Below are 21,383 nucleotides of genomic sequence, written 5' to 3'. Positions count from 1 at the left end.
CTTAACATCTCTGAAAACCTGGACTTCAAGACGTCTAGAGAACTAGGACAAACCTGTCAAACGGATCCACCAAAGTGTGTCACTGCTGGGCTGAAAAAACAAGTCAAGAAGGTATGTGGTCTTGTGGGGCTCTCAATGGACACAATTTGCAGCCTTGCCGTAGTTAAGGATTTCAGTCCAATGGTATGCATTTTGACTAGGCAAGAGCAGCAAACATATCCAACCAGTGAGAGGACTTCTCTCAGAATGAAATTAGAAATGTTGTTTTCCTTAGACCTTTGTTTTCCAAAACCAACAGCTTCACTGTAACCTTGTACATACACCTATTCGATGTTGTGGAGCCTTCCTCAGATAAAGCGGGCTACCTTGCCATGCTGAAATATTTTAACTTCCAGAAAAAAGACTAAGGAGGATATTTATACTTTTTTAGCTCCGAATTTGCCAAATTTTTTCAACGCAAATTTGGTGCAAAACTAACTTCATATTTATACTTTGGCGCTAGACCCATCTAGTGCCAAATTTATGGAGTTAAAATCATTTTTTGGACGTGGAAACCTACTTTGCGTCACTGCGATGCAAAGTAGGCATTTATGTGCAAAAAATGACTCTATGGCCTAAGGGCCATATTTATCCCCCAATCCTAAAATCACGCATGGGGGAGGAGGGGTCAAATAATTATTTAACGCCTGGATCAGGGCAGGCGTTAGGGGACCCGTGGGCCTATTTCCATGGTGAAATATCATGGAATAAGCCCACAGGTGCCCTCCCCAGGCCCAAAGGACACCCCCCTCACACCAGAGGAACAGAGGAGGATGGGAAACCCCATCCTAGGTAAGTATAGGTTTAAAGTGTCATTGGGGGCCCTGAAGTGGGCCCCCCTACATGGCACTGGGTGAAATGGCCATGCCCAGGGGACCCTGGTCCCCTGTGCTGGCCACTGGGGTGGTGGGTATGACTCCTGTCTTTTCTAAGACAGGAGTCATGTGGTATGGATGGTTTTGCATCAGAAAATGATGCTAGGCTGGTTAGAGCCATTTTTCTCTACTCTAACCTGCCTAACGTCATTTTTGGTGCAAAACCCCCTTCTTCCATACCACCAGCCCCACCGGCTTACGCCATTTTTGTTTTACGCTAGCCTACCCTTTGCACTGGCTTGCATCATTCCATAAATATGATGCCCGGCTTGCGCTCAGAAATGGTGCAAGCCGGTACTAAACTTTTTGGTTCAAAATTGCGTTGGAGCAGTTTTGCACCAAAAAGTATAAATCAGGGCCATAATCCCTAAGTGAAAATTGACAAACAGGACCTGGTTACTGAATCCAATCCATACTCCATTGTAGTCGGCCTGAAATTGTGCCCAGGTCCCATTCTACCATGACCATTAAATGACATTGGCGCTTTGCTTTTTTTAACAATTTTAACTTAAAACATTAGAAATTCATAACTCTGGTCCCCTTTACTGAATGTCTGTAGTTATGGTGTCAGGTTATTAAATTACATTTAGTCTATTTTTTAAATTCAGAGTTGCATTTTTATTGGGTTGTGTTCGTGACTTTTTAGTGATTTTGGTACTTCTGAATCCTTTATGCTTTTTCTTAAATTAAGCCTGATTGCTCAGTGCCGTAGCTAGCAGGGGTTATGCACAGGTTTAAATGACTGAAACCTTTTACTATAGAAGACGGGTAGCATGAGTAGGCAGATGTCGGAAAGGGATGCTGTATTTATGCAGACAGATCCTTTAATTATTTTTAGCCCCAATACAAATACATTATGCCTTAAATCACAAAAAACCTGTATCTTTCCTCACTTTTTAGCAAACTGTTTACATACCTGCATTAGCAACTCAGGGGTCATTTACTTGACACTGCTCCTCAAGAAAGGCTATACATTCAACAGCTGCTATTCCTACAAAAAGGTGTTCAGTAATACCTCATTTTTGTCTTAAATACAAAATGTTAGTTTTCAAGTTGTTCATTAGAAACCAGTGGTGAATCCGCAGTCAATCAGAAGGGAGTTAATTAACAGACTGGTGCTGGTGTTGGAAGTACATGTTTGACTCTGCATGACAGAATGTTTTACTGACACAGATGATGAAGACATTTTCAACCTCACAGAAAATGCTTAGCTTTTTAGAGCATTAACTATATTTTCATGGAAAAAACAAACCCTAATTTCTTAATTTGCTGCAGAATCCTCTTGGGAAAATTCGTTCAGGTGTGTCACACTTTTGTCATTAACCTTCCACTGCTATCCCGCCAACTCCCAGTACTAAACCTTTTTTGGCTATTTATGGTAGTTGTAGTTTGAGCTTAGAACTCCACAACTTTTTGTCCACATAAGCTATCCATGCCAAATGTGTGCCCTTTTTCCTCAACTTTCTGGGGATTCTAAAGACAGCCAGGGTTTTGTGGATTTCCTTGCAGGGGACTGAGAATGTAGCTAAAATATAGCTACATTTGGTTATTTTTGGAAAAAAATAGAAAAAACGTGCTGCAGAAGAAAGTGTCCGTTTTGTTTCCTGCAACTGGCATCAATTAACAGGTTGTGGTTTCCAGCTTTCAGGAACAGGCTGACTTCATTCAGAAAACAAAATTTGTTAACACAGGTTTGGCATTTTACTGGGCAATAGCCCATTTTTCCTATGTTTGTACTTTCAACCTTCTTCCAGTTTGTGGTAGAAATGGTTGTGAAACCCATAATGGATCCTGGATAGCTATATATTTCTGAGAACTAGATAAACTTCTGAATTCAGCAAGGGGTCATTTGTATAGATCTTTCAAGGTTGTTTTTATAGAAACTAATGGGCATATTTTTACTCTGCTTGCGCTGGATTTGCATAATTTTTTTAATGCAAATTCGGCGCTAACCTAACACCATATTTATACTTTGACGCCCGACCCTGCGAATGTCAACATTCCGCTGTGTGCGTCATTTTCTGGATGCGTGAAACCACCTTGCGTTAATGACATGCAAGGTAGATGTTCCCATCCAAAAAATGACTTAAACACCCATGCGCCATATTTATCCAACTGTGCAAAGATCCCGCATGGCTGGGAGGCGGAGGTGGAAAATGGTGCACAGCCCGATTTGCGTAAAAAATTAACACCTGGGTCAGGGCAGGCGTTAAAATGGGGCAAACACACCAGTGCTTAAGGAAAACACACAGAAGCAACATCAGAGCTAAAAAAGGAAGACATGGAGGTGCTATGAATCCAGCATGCACGAAGATGAAGAGCACAGGACCAACAGCAGCAGCTTTCACCACACCACCAGGGACCCCAAAGGCAACGCAGAAGGCAGGAGAGGATATTCAAGTTATACAGCAGCTGCTGCGCAACATTGGGCCACAGTTGGCACCCAGCTTGCAGACACCCCACACCATTCCAACAGAGACCTAGCTGCTAGCAGTCCTCCACATGTTGGCAAGTGGCTCTTTTCAAACAACTGGTGCCCTGGTTGCTGGGATCTCACAGCCCTCATTCTCTGCCGTCCTACCCAAGGTACTGGATGCCATCATCTCCCTCACACCCCGCTACACCAGCTTCCCCAACACACAGCAGAAGCACCAGGAGACCAAACAGGGGTTCTACCAAATCAACGGCTTCCCACACGTGCTTGGTGCCATTGACTGCACACATGTATGGATTGTGCCACCTGCTGCAACCGAGCATCTATACCGCAACAGGAAGCACACACACTCCATCAATGTGCAGGCCATTGTCGATCACCGGGGATTGATCACCAACATCGTGGCAAAGTATCCTGGGAGTATTCATGATTCATTCATCTTCCGCCACTGCACCATCAATCAACACTTCCAGGATGGATGATATGGAAATGGCCTACTTGTTAGTAAGTACAGAACCCCAGTTATATACACACTGCACAGAAACCCTGTAGGACACACAACACATACATCACTACATTGACACGTGGCCAGGAAGACACTGCAAGTGAACTGTGCTAAGAACACATATTGATGTGACTATATTGCACAGTGCACACTCCTACACATACGGATTGAGACAATTACACATATTCACAACAGATGTGCAGGCATATGGACCTTCTGATAATTAAACCTTCACCCCCACAATCAAGTTAGCCAGCTTACCTTGAGCATGTTCAGTAGTGTAGGTACACGTTTGCTCATGAGCCAACTCAGTGAGGGCACAAAAATAGGTTTGGATAGAACTTGTCACACATGGGTTATTTTTGCATTTGTCAATTGCCAACACTTCAGTGCTGCCAACTTATGGAGATGTGATGTAAATTGTCACCTAGCCAAATCAAAGGTCCTCACTGTTGTTTTTCACGCGCTATTACATATGTTGAATTGAATGAGATCTTGAGGCCACATAGTTCAACCGTGTTATCACCACTGTGGAATCGATTCTGTGTGTGTGGAAGTATCATGTCACCCCCAGTGAAGACACATGGGGGCATATTTATACTCTGTTTGCGCCGGATTTGCGTCATTTTTTTTTACGCAAATCCGACGCAAAACTAACTCCATATTTATACTTTGGCGTTAGACCCGTCTAGCGCCAAAGATCTTGGAGTTTGCGTCATTTTTTTGCGTGGACACCTTCCTTGCGTTAATGATTTGGAAGGTAGGCGTTCCCTTCTAAAAAATGACTCGAGGCATGTGCGCCGTATTTACACTCCCGGGCAAAAATGACGCCCGGGAGTGGGCGGGTCAAAAAAAATGACGTCCAGCCGCTTTAGCGTCATTTTTTAACGCCTGGTCAGGGCAGGCGTTAAGGGACCTGTGGGCTCGGAAGGAGCCCAGAGGTGCCCTCCCATGCCCCCAGGGACACCCCCTGCCACCCTTGCCCACCCCAGGAGGACGCCCAAGGATGGAGGGACCCATCCCAGGGAACTTAAGGTAAGTTGAGGTAAGTATTATTATTTTTTTTTTTTGGGTGGCATAGGGGGGCCTGATTTGTGCCCCCCTACATGCCACTATGCCCAATGACCATGCCCAGGGGACAGCGGTGCTTTGCCATGGCGGACTCTGGACTGTTCAGCGGTGCTTTGCCATGGCGGGCTCTGGACTGTTCAGCGGTGCTTTGCCATGGCGGGCTCTGGACTGGGCATTGGTGTGTGGCATGACGGTCCCTCATTGCCCAGTGGGCCTGTGGCTGCCGGGGCCCTCCTGGGCAATGCCTATGGTGGTGGTCTCCTGACCAGTGACGATACTTGGGCCCTCCTGGGCAATGACTCTGGCGGTGGTCTCATGACCAGTGACGATACTTGGGCCCTCCTGGGCAATGACTCTGGCGGTGGTCTCATGACCAGTGACGATACTTGGGCCCTCCTGGGCAATGCCTATGGCGGTGATCACCTGACCAGTGACGACGGTGCTGGCGGTGGCGTCCCGGCCGCCGGGAAGGATGCTGCCCTTCTCCGCTGTGATGCTCACACCAGGCTGTGCAGACTTCTTCTGGCCTTTCCCCACCTTTGGAGGAGTAACAGCTGACTCTGCAATCCCCCTGGGACCCCTGTGAGTTGTTTTGCCTCCAGGAGTCTTCAGCCGGTCCCGTCGGCCACTTTCCAACTTCAGAGCCTTTACAGGGGGTGGACTGGCAGTGCCTTGGCTCCGTGTCACACTGCTTGCCCTGGTGGCCGGTGCACTCCACACACCTTGAACACGCACCACTGGTACTGGAGGCTTTTTGGCTGAGGCGCTACGACGGGACTGATGAATTGGAGGGGTGGGGGCAAAAAGGTCAACTTTGCAGAGGGACAGTTTCTGACGAACACTGGGATGGGTAGCTGGAGGGGGTCTCGGAGTGGAGGAAGAGGAGGTGGTTGTAGGAGGTGTCACTTTAGGTGTTTTGGGTGCAGGTGCAGGTACTGGAGGCTGTCGTGAGGTGGATGGATGTTGGGTGTGTGGGTGCCCGCGTTTGTGTACTTTGGGGGGGGTGTCACAGACACACTGGGAGAGGACACAGGGGACGTGTAAATGGGAGTGGGGGTGGTGAGTGCAGGTGAGCGGGGTGTGGTGCTGGGTGTTCTGGTGCGAGTCCTAGTGCCTGTAGATGTAGTGCATGCACGTGAGAGTGTAGACGACACTGGGAGGGAGGAGGGAGACGATGAGGAGGGGACACAGTGGAGGCAGTGGATGTTGCTGTGTCTGTATGTGGGTGATGCTTGTGTGAGTGCCTGTGGGATGTTTGGTGCCTATGTTTGCCTGAGCTACTTTTGTGTGTTGAGTTGTGTGCATGCTGGTCTGATGGTGTGCTTGGGATGGGCTCGGGTACAGGGGTTTGGGTCTGGGGGGAGTAAGTTGGAGGGGGGAGGCTAGACACAGGGACAATGGCTGCCATCAATGCTGAGGCCCGAGATTGCAGGGTTCGCTGAAGGGCAGCCTGACCAGAATGAATGCCCTCCAGGAATGCATTACCGTGTTGCAACTCCCTTTCTACACCCTGGATGGCATTCACAATGGTAGACTGCCCAACAGTGAGTGACCTGAGGAGGTCAATGGCCTCCTCACTGAGGGCAGCAGGGGTGACTGGGGCAGGGCTTGAGGTGCCTGGGGCGAAGGTGATGCCCACCCTCCTGGGTGAGTGGGCACGGGGCGAACGCTGAGGGGCTGCTGGGAGGGCGGTGCTGGTAGGGGAGGTGGCGGCTGTACCTGTACAAGTGGGGGGCACAGATGGTGCCGTCACCACAAGGGAGCTCCCATCGGCGGACGAGTCCGTGTCGCTGGTTGGTGATCCGGTGGCCGACGTGAAGCTCCCCTCGTCCTCCGTCCCACTGGTGCATTCTGAGTCTGTGGTGTGGCCCTCCATGGCCATGTGGGATGCAGCTCCCTCGTGCTCCGGTGCCACTGTACCTCCGCCTGATGATGCTGATGCACAAAAGAACAGGGAGAGCACAAAAAGGGGGGGGATGACAGAAGAAAGACAGGTTGAGTGCATAGCATACCACTACCGTTGGCGGACAATACAGACACAGCAGCCCCCTGCACTACGCCGTACTCCTGGACTACACAGATGCAATTCCTGGGATCTGGCCTACATGGCTATGGTGGACATCTGCACACATGGATGCCACAGGGGAATGTATACCTGTACTTGGCACTCTACTGCGGTGGAGTGGAGTGCCACATGGCCTGCATTACGGAGGGGCCTAGCCTATGGAAGTCGCCATGGCCTAGGGAAACCCACAGCCCTCCTCCCACACCTAGACCCCTCAACTGCGCGCAAAGTCCCCAGAATGATAGTGTACTCACCCCCTTGTGTCTGCTGTGATGCCCTCAAGCACCCATCCAACTCAGGCTAGGCCACCGCCAGGATCCGGAACATCAGGGGGCACATGGTGCGACGGGCACCCCTCCCACGTTGGGAGGCCATCCCCAACTGAGCCTCCGCCGTCTTCTTGCTGCAGCGGCGAATGTCCTCCCATCTTTTCCGGCAGTGGGTGCCCTGTCTCTGGTGGGCCCCCAGGGTCCGGACTTCCTTGGCGATGGCATGCCAAATGTCCTTCTTTTGGTGGGCGCTGAACAACATGACATGTACAGGGGAAGAAGAGAAGTCATTACCAACTGCACCGTCGATGTAAGTGTCCCCCCTCCCTACCCTTGCCATGTGGCACATGCATTCACAGTCCTTCATGTTCCCTGAACTCTGCCCCCTTCACTCTTACAACCAGCCCTCTCGACCCAGGCCTAGCCCATACAACGTGCTCCCTGTGTACTTACCTGTTGGTCTGGAGGACCGTAGAGTAGCGTGTACTGGGGGAGGACCCCGTCTACTAGTTTCTCCAACTCCTGAGCAGTGAAGGTAGGGGCCCTTTCCCCAGACGGAGCAGCCATCGTCGCTTCCAGACCGAGGTCACAGCAGCACTTGCAGTGTAGGTCCTCTCCTGTTGAAGGTCAGGTATCGAGTGATTGAATAGATAGAAAATGGCGGTGACGTCCGCGGCGGTGCGTATCATCAATGCCGGCGCACTTGTTCATTGGCTCCTGGGACCCATAGGGTCCAATGTTAACCAATGCTGCATTGCGCCGCGGTCTACCACCGCCTACCGCGACGGTGTGCAATGCCAGCGCAGTTACCTCACAATACCATTGTCCCAGTTTAGAGGTCAGGCAGTCGCCATTTCAGGGGCCCACATGGCTCCATTTACTTCTGCGTCACACATAACTAGGCCTACACTTAACACACATACAGGAATGGTTTTGTGTTTGGTGTCGTGTTCTGTGTATCTGTGGGTACATACCTGGAAATTTGTTGACTCTGTGGTCGCTGTTGTCCTTCCTAGGCACCGTCAGCTGGGACAATTGAGAAGATGGCAGAATCCTCCGGTGTACCGACCACTGGTGGACCTGTTGACAATGGAGGAACGACATTTAATCATAACCTACAGGTTTGACCGTGCCACAATCCAGGAACTATGTACCCAGTTGGAGCCAGACCTGATTTCACCAATCCGCCATCCCACTGGAATCCCCCCTGACGTTCAGGTGCTGTCAGTGCTTCATTTCCTTGCAAGTGGGTCTTTTCAGACAACAGTGGCCATGGCATCAGGGATGTCCCAGCCTATGTTTTCCAACGTGTTGTCCAGAGTGTTGGCTGCCCTGCTGAAACACGTAAGGAGATACATCATTTTCCCAACATCATAGGTGCTATTGATGGGACCCATGTAGCTCTGGTCCGCCCCCCCCCACAGGAGTGAACAGGTGTACAGGAACCGGAAGAGTTATCATTCCATGAATGTACAGATGGTATGTTTGGCAGACCAGTACATCTCCCAGGTAAATGCTATGTTCCCTGGCTCAGTGCATGACGCCTACATCCTGCGGAATAGCAGCGTCCCTTATATGATGGGTCAACTCCAGAGGCACCGTGTGTGGCTAATAGGGGACTCTGGTTACCCCAACCTGTGCTGGCTACTGACCCCAGTGAGGAATCCCGGGACCAGGGCAGAGGAACGCTACAATGAGGCCCATGGGCGGACTAGGAGGGTGATCGAACGCACCTTTGGCCTCCTGAAGGCAAGGTTCAGGTGCCTCCATATGACAGGTGGTTCCCTATTTTACTCACCGAAGAAGGTGTGCCAGATCATCATCGCCTGCTCGATGCTTCACAATATTGCTTTGCGACGCCAGGTGCCTTTTCTGCAGGAGGATGGTCCAGATGACGGTGTTGTGCCAGATGTGGAGCATGTGGAGCCTGTGGACAGTGATGAGGAGGAAGCTGAGGAAGAAGACAATGACAACAGGGAGTCAGTCATACAGCAATATTTCCAGTGACACACAGGTGAGAACATTTTAAATTTTACCATTACATTCACTGTCACACGTCTTCCTCTATCCTGTGTGTAATTTCGTAGCATTATTTGGTAACTGAGTTGTACCTTTCCATTACGGTTTCACAGGTGTGGTCACCAACGTGTGTTATCTGCTTGCATCCTTCAAGGACTTGTGATGTGTGACATAGGTATGTTGGCTTTACAACTAGAAACGCATTTTGACACTGTCATTGATAATACATTTTACCAAATCACAGACTGACTCCAGATTTTTTTGTGGTTCAAGGGTGTTTATTGAAGTGCTCAAACATGGAGGGGGGTTGTACTATGGTGATGGGGGACGGTGGAGGAATGTCCATGGCAGAGTCCAGTCCATTGGTCACACAGGTGCACTGGCCATATGGGCAAAGGAAGTGGAGCTGGGGCAGTTAAAGTAATGACAGGGTAACAAAGTGGGACAGTGGGAGGACAATCAGGGTGGTCTCATTTCCTGGCGGGGGTCTTGCGATCTTGCTCTGTCCTGTTTCTGGATCGCAGGGACCGCTTGCGGGGTGGTTCTCCATCTGCAGGGGGTGGGGTGCTGGTGCGGTGGTCCTGTGGCGGGGCGCCCTGTCCACTAGCGCCGGCGGAGGTGGTGGGCAGTTCATCATCCTGGCTAGTGTCAGGGCCCCTTGGAGTGCCACGGTGTCCCTCAAGGTCTGCTGTATGTCCTTCAGCACCCCTATGATGGTGCCCAGGGCAGAGCTGATGGTCCTGAGCTCCTCCCTGAACCCCAAATACTGTTCCTCCTGCAGGCGCTGGGTGTCCTGAAACTTGGCCAGGACCATCGCCATCGTCTCCTGGGAGTGGTGGTATGCTCCCATGATGGAGGATAGGGCCTCGTGGAGAGTGGGTTCCCTTGGCCTGTCCACCCCCTGTCGCACAGCAGCCCTCCCAGTTCCCCTGTGTTCCTGTGCCTCCGTCCCCTGGACCGTGTGCCCACTACCACTGCCCCCAGGTCCCTGTTGTTGTTGGGGTGGTGGGTTATCCTGGGTTCCCTGTAGTGATGGACACACCGCTGATTGACGTGTCCTGGGTACGGAGGTATGGGCCCGCTGGGTGGGTGCTGTGCTGGTGTTACCAGAGGGTGGAAGGTCAGTGTTGGGCTGTGCCTGTGCAAGGGGAACCGACTGTCCCGAGGCCCACGATGGTCCGGGCTGGTCATCAGGATCCAGTAGGGCAGAGCTGCTATCGTCACTGTGGGCCTCTTCTGTGGGTGGAGTGAAGTTGTCTGGAGCCTCCGGTGTGGTGACGGTCCTTCGTGATCCTGCAGAGGTATAAGTGCATGATTATTGCATGTGTGTGTGTCATGGTGTGCAATGGGTGGCTCACCGTGTACACCATTGCAAGCATTCCTGTGGGGGGGCTTGTGTGATGATGGTTGGGGGGTGTTCTGGGTATGTGCAGTGAGCATGCTTTGGTGAGGGGAGACCATGCTTAGTTGTGCCATTGAGGGCTTGGTGTTGGGATGTGTGGTTTGTGTTATTAGTACATTAGTGAGGAGTTGGAGTGATAGGGGAGGGTGTTAGGGTGGGGGTGTGTGATATCATGCAGGTAGGGTGAGGGATATGATAGTTAAGATTTGACTTACCAGTGTCCATTCCTCCACTGACTCCTTCGAGGCCCTCTGGATGCATGATGGTCAAGACTTGCTCCTCTCATGTTGTTAGTTGTGGGGGAGGAGGTAGGGGTCTGCCGCCAGTCCGCTGAACCGCGATGTTGTGCCTGGAGACCGCTCAACGCACCTTCCCCCGTAGGTCGTTCCACCTCTTCCTGATGTCCTCCCGATTTCTTGGATGCTGTCCCACAGCGTTGACCCTGTCCACTATTCTGCGCCATAGCTCCATCTTTCTGGCTATGGATGTGTGCTGCACCTGTGAGCCAAATAGCTGTGGCTCTACCCGTAGGATTTCCTCCACCATGACCCTGAGCTCCTCCGGGGGTGTCTTTGGCGTGACATGGGGTGGTGTAGGTGATGTGTGGGGTGGTGTATGTGTTGATGAGTGTGGTGATGTGTAGTGGTGTGTGGTGTTTTGTGCGTGGATGTTGTATGGGTGATGGTGTTGTTTGCCTCTGTGTGGTGGGGTTGTCTATTCTGTGCTCTCTCTCTGGCCTTCGTCTCTATTTTTTGGTCATAGGGGTTTGTGGTTGATGTGGGTGTGTGTTTTATATTGTGTTGGGTGTGTGGGAGTGTTGTTTGTATGTGTATCAGGTGTGTGTATTTCGAATTGTCCAATGTGGCGGTGTTTTGGAGATGTGTGTGTATTTTGAGTGCGGCCGTGTGTACTGCCAATGGAATACCGTGGCATAGCACGGGCGTGTTTTTGTTGGCTTGGAGGTGGAGGTTTTGTTTTCGGCAGTTTAATACTGACCTTTGTTGTGGCGGACTTGTGTGGGTGTCTGAATTTCGGCGGATTCCGAGATGTGGGTCATAATAGCTGTGGTGGGATTCCGCGGTCGCGGCAGTGTATTGGCGGTCTTCTGCACGGCGGTAAGCGCCTTTTACCGCCAATGTTGTAATGACCCCCTCTGTGTCACAAACACTGCACCTACATAGCATTTTCAAATACCTGACTCATGGGTAGTATATAAACAAGTGACCAGGAAGTGGTGTCCAACATTCCAGTACATGTGATTGCTTACTCTTGCAACATTGCCATTATCATCCGTCCTCTCTCTATCCTGTGCATAGTTTGTCATGGGAGATGTTTTGTCCCAAAAGTCAGGAACGTTCACACAGCATTAGATGCTACGTATATGACAAACACATATCATTACTCATTTCCACACAGAATAGCATCTGATGATTATCCACATTTACAACGCATGCATACAAGCACATTAATGAAAGCACGTCTTGTAATGTTCACACAGAGAACCAACAACAATTGAAATAGCTAATTCACAGACATACACACAGGCCATGAGTGAATGTATTAAGTTACTTAGCCTTGTTATCCTCTATTGATGCATCACCTGCTCAAACTAGGTAATACCAATTTTTATTCAAAATGTTTGGGTAGCTGTTGCATCAGTTAAGAGTGCTCATCCGGTACAACAACATGAGTATTATGGTCCGCAGTAGTGTGGTCTGCCACATGTGCCAAAACACTGGAACACACTATGCAGACGCAGACAGCCTATCTCTGTACTGTTACAGCTTTCTTGTATGTTAAAAATGAGAGAAATGACACAAACACAGTTAAAGACAGATATTTTGATGAATGTGCGTAAAAAAAGACACATATGCGTCAAAATTCACCATATATGCATTGAAAAATGATGCTCACAGCCATTATACATCCATTGGGCCCAAGCAGTAATTCCTACACTGTACCACATGGAATTGGTTACCAATGAAAAATATATGGAACTATGAATGCAGGGAAATTTGTAAGCATTTGCGTAAAAAAAAATTGACGCACAGCCCGTAAGCGTCATAAATGTTTCACGCCTCATAATAAAAACGCACCACATTTGAGACAGGAAGTGATGTAATAGGATATCCTTTTTACAGAAATGGTACAGTGGGTGTATTTTCACTTTCACTTTGCAGTGTGTGATTTTTCTAGACTGTGTGGCTGTGCTGAGAGTTTTGTCTGCCCAAATTATGTTTTTGTCTCGTATGTGCCTTCCTATTTGTCATCTGTTGTTTTAGTAATTGTCTCAGTTGTTCAGTGTAAGTGTGTTTTTGTCATATTTGGTGTCTAATTGTGTCTTTGTACTGTTGGGAGTATGTAGTATGTAGCTGGTATTGTTAGTTTGGGGATTGTTGGGCTGTTCGTGGGTTACTTAACTTTCATTTTCCTCCCTCCTTTCCCTGTATTTTCCTCTGTACCCTTTCCTATAACTATTATTTCGGTCATGTTGGGTAGGCCGTGTCTGGGGAGAATGGGTGAGGAGGAGCTGGGGGCATTCATTTGGCTGGTGTGCCACTTCCTCCACCTGATGATTGAGGCTGGTGGCAGGATGATACAGGGGTACCACACGGAGGTGAGGAGGCTCAGGTGGTCCAAGGTGCTGTACCATCTGAGGAGAATTCTTAACACATCGCACAACGATCACCAACTCAAGCATTGCTGGGCTGACCTTGTTGCCAGAGAGCAAGATCTGCTGGACCATCTGGGTGTGGTGACTGGTGGCCCTGTTGGTGAGTACAATTCAGAGTAATGTGCACATTTAAATGCTGTGTAGTGACAGTAGCAGATTTGTTGATATGCTGCATGCAATGTTTTTGGACATGTGGAATGCAAGTTAAATATACAGTGGCCCTAATTTATACAATATTTGCTACACATTACAGTAATTTGTTGACACAACAGCTGCACAAACTTACAAAACACAACTTGATCTTGTAAATTAGTGCTGCTTTGACATCAATAGATGATGGTAATGCAGCTTAAACATATTTTTCATTCATGGTCTGTGAGTGTACAGGAAAGAGATGTATTTCACAAGCTAAAGCAAGGAATTAATGTGGTCCCCAATTATTTGGAATACATGTCTGAACTGTATTCCTGGCCATAGGTACAAAGTTCTTCCTAACCTCTGGTAATATCTTAGGCTGATATTTTGACTTGGTTTAGAAATGGATGCCAAAGTAATGCACACAGGTTCATATCTAAATGCTTGGTGCTACTTTCCATAGCTGTAGGGTAAAACATGAAGCAAATGCTACAAATTGAGGAATAAAAAATATGTCTGGCTCTCTGTTCATCCAGTGTGTTTTAATTTGCCTTGGGCACAATACCTGGAACAGAGCTGATGCATTTGCCATCTGTGTCACTTTATAGCCATGCATTTCTGATAAGTTATTGGGTCATCATGGGATACCTGAAGTTGGTGAATGCATGGTCACAATTTAATACTTGCATGATGTTGTGCAAGGGACCCCTGACCGATTCCATCATACATATAAATTGCCCAATTACTTTGCTACTTTACGTTTGGTACACCCCTGCTGATGTAGTTCAGCATATGTCCAATAGCTAACTTCCCAGTATGAAGGCTATCACAGACATGGGTGTATGCTAAGATCAGAAGACCAGCATTCCTGTGACTGCTGCCATTCCCAAGGTGCATACAAATTGAAACATACATCATAAAGCTTGCCACAGTAGCACATTTGCTAAACCATGTTTCAATAATGGGACAGTGTCAGTTTGTTGTATACCCGTAGATCACCCAACTTGGCTAATGTAAGCTGATGAATATGGCTAACTGTGCCCGTGCATTCTGTCACGGATGACCAGAATAGACATAGTCAGCATATATTTCTTTGTTGTATTAATTTAGATAAATGGCCAATCCATGTTCAGCATCAGATTGTCATCAAGTAACACACAGGTTTCATAGGGGGCATATCTGGCTCAGGGTACACTGTCAATGTAGCATATGTAATCTACAGACAACACTGGCCCACATGTAATGGACCATAGAAAGCATTATAATTCATGAGCTAAACTTAACCCACATGAGCATCACACAGTAACTGATTGTCCCTTGATGCACAAGCCACAATACCTGAGTGACTAGTATTGCAGTGCACCAGGAACGTGGCTTTGCATGTCTCTCATAACAACAAATGAATAAATGGAGTACACTCTATAAATGAATCTGCAACCAATTGAGGAATCATGTTTGTCACCACATGATTGTTAAGACCACTGCATGTGTGCATATGTGTGTGTATCACTCACTGATAGGGTCAATACATGTTTGCAGTGGTATGTCTGTTGGAGTGTCATCATGCCTGAGGGGCTGGACTGTCAGATATAATGTCACACACAGTAATTGTTTCTTCAGTGTGTTGTACAGTGCACAGACATTGAGCACATGTCACCCTTCCATGCTTTACAGGTGGCCTGCCCCCTACACAATTGGAGAAGTGGCTCGATTTGCGGACCCAGACACATCCAGTAAGTGTTGATATTTCAGTTCTGTGTTGTGTTTGCAGCTGTTGTGTGATTGACTCCTGTGTGTTGGACACATAGCAAGGTATGATGTGCTGGCACATGATCTGAAATGTGCCTCGACTGGAGTTGGACTTTTTTTTCCATATTTGAGTTGGACAATCAGTGGCGTAGAGCCATTATTTGGGATTGTAGTGCAGCGCTGTAGGCATGGCCATGTGAGTAGGGTGACATTTGTTGTTATATTTCTTGTAATAAAAAATTTGGAGGTAGACATTTTCATGATTTAGTCAGCAAGTCATACCCTGAATCTAACAGAACAGGGATGCCGAAGTATTACCCACAGACTTGAGCCTCCCTGTTAACTCCCTGTTAACTAATGAACATGTAGGACTGTATGTTTGACTTCCTAGCAGCATCTAGCTCCACATGTTGTGCTATGTTTATGTAGCACTTGAGTACAATGTCATAGGTGTCCATGCAGCTCAAACCCAGGTGGGTGCTTGCATCTATGTGCTTGTTGTAGGACAGTTATTGGTGATATCAAATGATGTTGACAATTGTCCGCAATTAGGAACATAAATGTGGATATGATTGTACAATGTGTGTGTCTATCCTAGTTGGACACCCTCCTTACCTGTGGTGGACTGACTAAACCCAATGGACAGCTGTCCAAAGCTTCCTGGATGTCCCTGATGTTTGAAAGTATGTGTTGCATGTCCATCCCCCCTGAGGCACAGGCTTAGGGTTATGAAATATGTGTACCTAGGTGTGAGGATCCAAGTGTAGTACACAGACATGCAATTCAGAAATTCATTTGTTCCAACCTAGGATACCCACTCATGATTAGCAACTGCATACCATCCTGACAATTCCATTTACAAATCACAGATCTTGAGGCCCTTGATTGTCATCCAGAAGATAGTCATTAGTTGGCCTGTCACATGTGGAGGACTTGCAGCATTTGTTATGTGACTAATGGCAGAACAATGATGCTTAGATCATTTAAGTAGGTACACATCTTTTGGAGCATTGCTATGCTGTTAGATAGGACATGTGTAGGCTGCGTTGGCATGTACTTCTTCGGGGACAATCTGTGACCTGTACTGTGATTTGGCCTGTTTAAGCTAATTTTGATGATTTTTCTGAAAATCATCAGTAGCTGTATCACACAATGATGTAACTAATGTTTGGCTCCATCTTTTTTAACAGCAGCCAATATGGATGCCAATCAGATCCGTGAATTCTAGAGGAGAGCGATGCGTTGCCGCCACATTCTGGATGTTGAGTCTGGGTTCCGCCACATGGCACGCGTTATCGCAATGAAAGAGCCACAGGGGTCTGGAGGGCATTTGCCCAAGGGGGCCCATCCCTGTCCACAACAGCCACCACCACCAGCACCACCACTCTGACCCAAGTGGCATCAAGGATGACAGCCACCACTGCAGGTCCCTCAACATCATCCACTCCTGGACCACTGCCAGCAGCCCCTGCACCTCCACCTCCAAGCATGGCACCGGCAACAGCACAACCCTCCACAACTGGCACACAGACCATCCCTGCTGCAGTCATTAACAATGTTGAATTTAGGAACATGCAACGTGACATGCAACGGATGTTACGCAGAATGGACAGGCTGCAGCAGGAGGTGTCCCAGATTAACAGGAGAGTGTGTGGGATAAAAAAGATCCTGCGGAGGGCAAACTTAGAACTGTTGGACCCTCAGCCATTATTCCCTCCCATCCCTCCTAAAAAAATATAAAAAAAATTAAAATAAAAAATATATATCATTTTTTAGGATAAGATAGTATGGGGGTCATTCTGACCTCGGCGGTAAATGGCGCTTACCGCCGGCCAGAAGGCCGCCATAACACCGCCGCGGCCGTGGTAAACCGCCACGGTCATTCTGACCCGCAACTGCCAAACCGCCGAAAACCCACCATCCTCAATAATCCGCCACACCAAAGGTCAGCGAAAAAATGGCGCTGACCAAACCTCCACCGTCACGCCAACAGAAATACGCCCATACCATTCCGACCCACAAATCCACGCGGCGGTCTTTCAAACGCGGTATTCCATTGGCGGTACACACCACCGCGCTCAAAATACACACACCCATAGAAAACTCAGCCACATTGGTCAGTTCGAAATACACACACCTGATACACATACTAACACCACTCCCACACACCCAACACAATATAAAACACACACCCACATCACCCACAAGCCCCTACGACCCAAAATCATTGACGAAGGCTAGAGACAGAGCACAGAATCAAGAATCCCACAACACAGAGGCACACAACACCATCACCCACACAGAATCCACGCACCAAACACCACACACCACCACACGCACCACACTCATCACCACAAACGCCACCCCACACCTCAACCACACCACCCCATGGCACCCCAAAGACACCCCAGGTTCAGTGACGCCGAACTCAGGGTCATGGTGGAGGAAATAGTCCATGTAGAGCCCCAGCTCTTCGGGGCACAGGTGCAGCACACCACAATTGCCAGGAAGATGGAGCTATGGCAAAGGATAGTGGACAGGGTTAACGCGGTGGGACAGCAACCAGGCAATCGGGAGGACATCAGGAAGAGATGGAACGACCTACGGGGGAAGGTGCGTTCCATGGTATCAAGGCACAACATAGCGGTGCAGAAGACTGGCGGCGGACCCCCACCTACTCCCTCAGAATTTACCGCGTGGGAGGAGGAAGTCTTGCACATCCTGCACCCTGAGGGCCTCGCTGGAGTAGGCGTAGGAATGGACTCTGGTAAGGCAAATCTTCACTACTGCTTCCCACCCCCACCCCACCTCAATGCCAAATCATACCCCCACCCTCACCCCCTCCCCCATCACACCAACCCCTAGCAAAAGCCTCACCATCACAACCCACCCATCCCAACACCAAGCCCTGCATGTGACCCCAAAGCATGGACACCCATCACCAAAGCACGCCCACTGCACACACACATCACCCCCACAAGCCACAAGGAAATGCCTGCACATGGGTACACCCACCCATCACACGAAATGCCACACACAGAAGCAATAACCATACCTTTATACCCCTGCAGGACCCGAACGCCACCACACCGCCATGGAGGGTCCAGAGATGTCCATCCCACCCCCAGAAGAGGCCCCCAGCGATGACAGCAGCTCTGTCTCCCTGGAGCCAGGCGACGAGCCCGGCCCATCGGGGACCTCTGGACAGTCAGTTCCCCACAGACAGCCACAGGCTACACCAGACCCAACCCCCTCTGGGAACACCAGCACAGCTCCCACCCAGCGGGCCCATGCCTCTGTCTCCAGGGCACGTAAATCATCGGTGTGTCCACCACTACAGGGCACCCAGGTTGACCCACCACCCCGACAACAACAGGGAACTGGGGGCAGTGGTAGTGGGCACACCGGCCAGGGGACAGAGGCCCAGGAACACAGGGGAACTGGGAGGGCTGCTGTGCGACAGGGGGGGGAAAGGCCCGGGGAACCGACTCTCCAAGAGGCCCTCTCCTCCATCATGGGAGCATACCACCGCTCCCAGGAGACGATGGCGACGGTACTGGCCCGGTTCCAGGAGACCCAGGAACTGCAGGAGGAACGGTACATGGGGTTCAGGGAGGAACTGAGGAACATCGGTTCCGCAATGGGGACCATCGTCCTGGCCCTTACCCAGATCGTCACCACGTTGCGGGACCATGTGGCACCCCAAAGGGCCCCTGTCACTAGCCCAGGCCAGGAACAGCCTACCACCTCTGCCGGCGCCAGTGGACAGGAGGCCCCCACACAACGACAGGCCACCAGAACCCCACCTCCTGCAGAAGAAGAACCACCCCACAAGCGGAACCTGAGATCTCACAAGAAGACAGAGTAGGTTTGCAAGCCCCCCGCCAGCCTAAGATATCCCCTGATGTCATGCCACTGTCCCACATTGTCACCCTGTCCAACCTTGAACTGCCCCTGCTCCATCCTTCCACAGGCATATGGACAATGCACCTGTGCGACTGAGAACTGGACTCTGCCATGGACATTACTCCACCCCCACCCATCCCCGCTTCCCAATCATTTACCTATATCTAACACTTGAAATAAATCACTTATTCCACTTAAATAAACAGGAGTCTGCTTGTATTCTTAACAAATGTATTACACATAACGGTTCAATAATGTCCAGTTACTTTGTGATGACAACATACCAATTTCAATAAGCTTGAGTCCATGGGCAAATAAAGCTGAAGTCAGGCAGTGGGTCATACAGCTCTGAAAAGGGAAGGGAAAGTCACAAATCAGTTAACAGGAACTGGGGGGAAACACAGACAGTGGAGACGCATGAGGCCTTAAGTAAATGTAAATTGGGGTGGCTGATTCTTGCCTGTGTGCTACTGAAAGTATTGTTGTATGACTGTATCCCTGTTGTGCGTGTCGTCCCCGTCGTCTTCCTCCTCTTCACTCTCCACAGGCTCCACAGCTGCAACAACACCACCATCTGGACCATCCTCCTGCAGAAAAGGCACCTGGCGTCGCAATGCAAGATTGTGAAGCATACAGCAGGCCACGATGATCTAGCACACCTTCTTTGGTGAGTACATGAGGGATCCCCCTGTCATATGCAGGCACCTAAACCTGGCCTTCAGGACCCCGATGGTCCTTTCTATGATCCTCCTAGATCGCCCATGGGCCTCATTGTACCGTTCCTCTGCCCTGGTCTGGGGATTCCTCACTGGGGTCAGTAGCCACGACAGGTTGGGGTAACCAGAGTCACCAATTAGCCACACACGGTGTCTCTGTAGCTGTTCCATCACATAAGGGATGCTACTATTTCGCATGACATACGCGTCATGCACTGACCCAGGGAACTTGGCATTTACATGGGAGATGTACTGGTCAGCCAAACAGACCACCTGGACATTCATCGAATGATAACTTTTTCTGTTTCAGTACACCTGCTCACTGTCTTTGGGGGGAACCAAAGCCACATTGGTCCCATCAATGGCCCCAATGATGTTGGGGATATGTCCAAGGGCATAGAAATCACCCTTCACTGTAGCCAATTCGCCCACCTCAGGGAAAATAATGTAGCTCCGTATGTATTTCATCAGGGCAGACAACACTCTGGATAAAACCTTAGAAAACATAGGCTGAGACATCCCAGATGATATGGCCACTGTTGTCTGAAACGACCCACTTGCCAAAAAATGGAGTACTGACAGAACCTGCACCAGAGGGGGAATCCCTGTGGGTTGGCGGATGGGGGACATCAGGTCTGGCTCCAGCTGGGCACATAGTTCATGTATAGTTGCTCTGTCAAGCCGGTATGTAAGTATGATATGTCGTTCTTCCATTGTCGACAGGTCCACCAGCGGTCGGTACACGGGAGGATTCATCCTTCTCCTGGCAAGTCCCAGCGGACGGTGCCTAGGAAGGACAACATGGAGCAGAAAGTCAAGCAAACCACAGGTTCGTTCACACAGCTTGCACATTAAAAGAATCGCAATGCATTGAAAGGCTTGAATGAGTGGCAATGCACGGCCTAGGCCTGTGTGACGCAGTTGAAATTATGCCATGTGGGCCCTGGAAATGGCGGCTGCCTGACCTGTGAAATGTGACAGTGGGATGTGAGGTCACTGCGCTGGCGTGGCACACCGTGGCGGTAGGAGGTCGAAGACCGCGGTGCGAAGCCGCATTGGTTAACATTGCACCCTATGGGTTTCATGAGCCAATGACGATGTGCGCCGGCGGTCGCGGTACGCACCGCCGCGGTACGCACCGCCGCGGGCGTGACCGCCATTTTCTATCTGATTAATCACTCGAGACCTGATCATCCACAGGAGAGGACCTATACTGCAAGTGCCGCTGTGACCTCGGTCTGGGAGATACTATGGCTGCTGCGACTGGGGAAAGGGCCCCTGCCTTCACATCTGAGGAATTGGAGAAACTTGTTGATGGGGTCCTCCCCCAGTATGCGCTACTCTACGGTCCTCCAGACCAACAGGTTAGTACACAGGGTGCACGCTGAATGGGCTATGCCTGTGTTGAGTGGGGTGTATGTAAGATGGTGGGGAGGGGAGCGAATGAGGAGTGCAACGCACGACAGATGGGAACATGTGCCACATGGCAAGGTTTGGGAGGGGGGGCCACTTACATCGACCATG

Source organism: Pleurodeles waltl, chromosome 10 (assembly GCF_031143425.1).
Source record: "Pleurodeles waltl isolate 20211129_DDA chromosome 10, aPleWal1.hap1.20221129, whole genome shotgun sequence".
NCBI lineage: Eukaryota > Metazoa > Chordata > Amphibia > Caudata > Salamandridae > Pleurodeles > Pleurodeles waltl.
The sequence above is the reverse complement of the archived record's forward strand: the minus strand, read 5'-3'. Positions refer to the sequence as shown.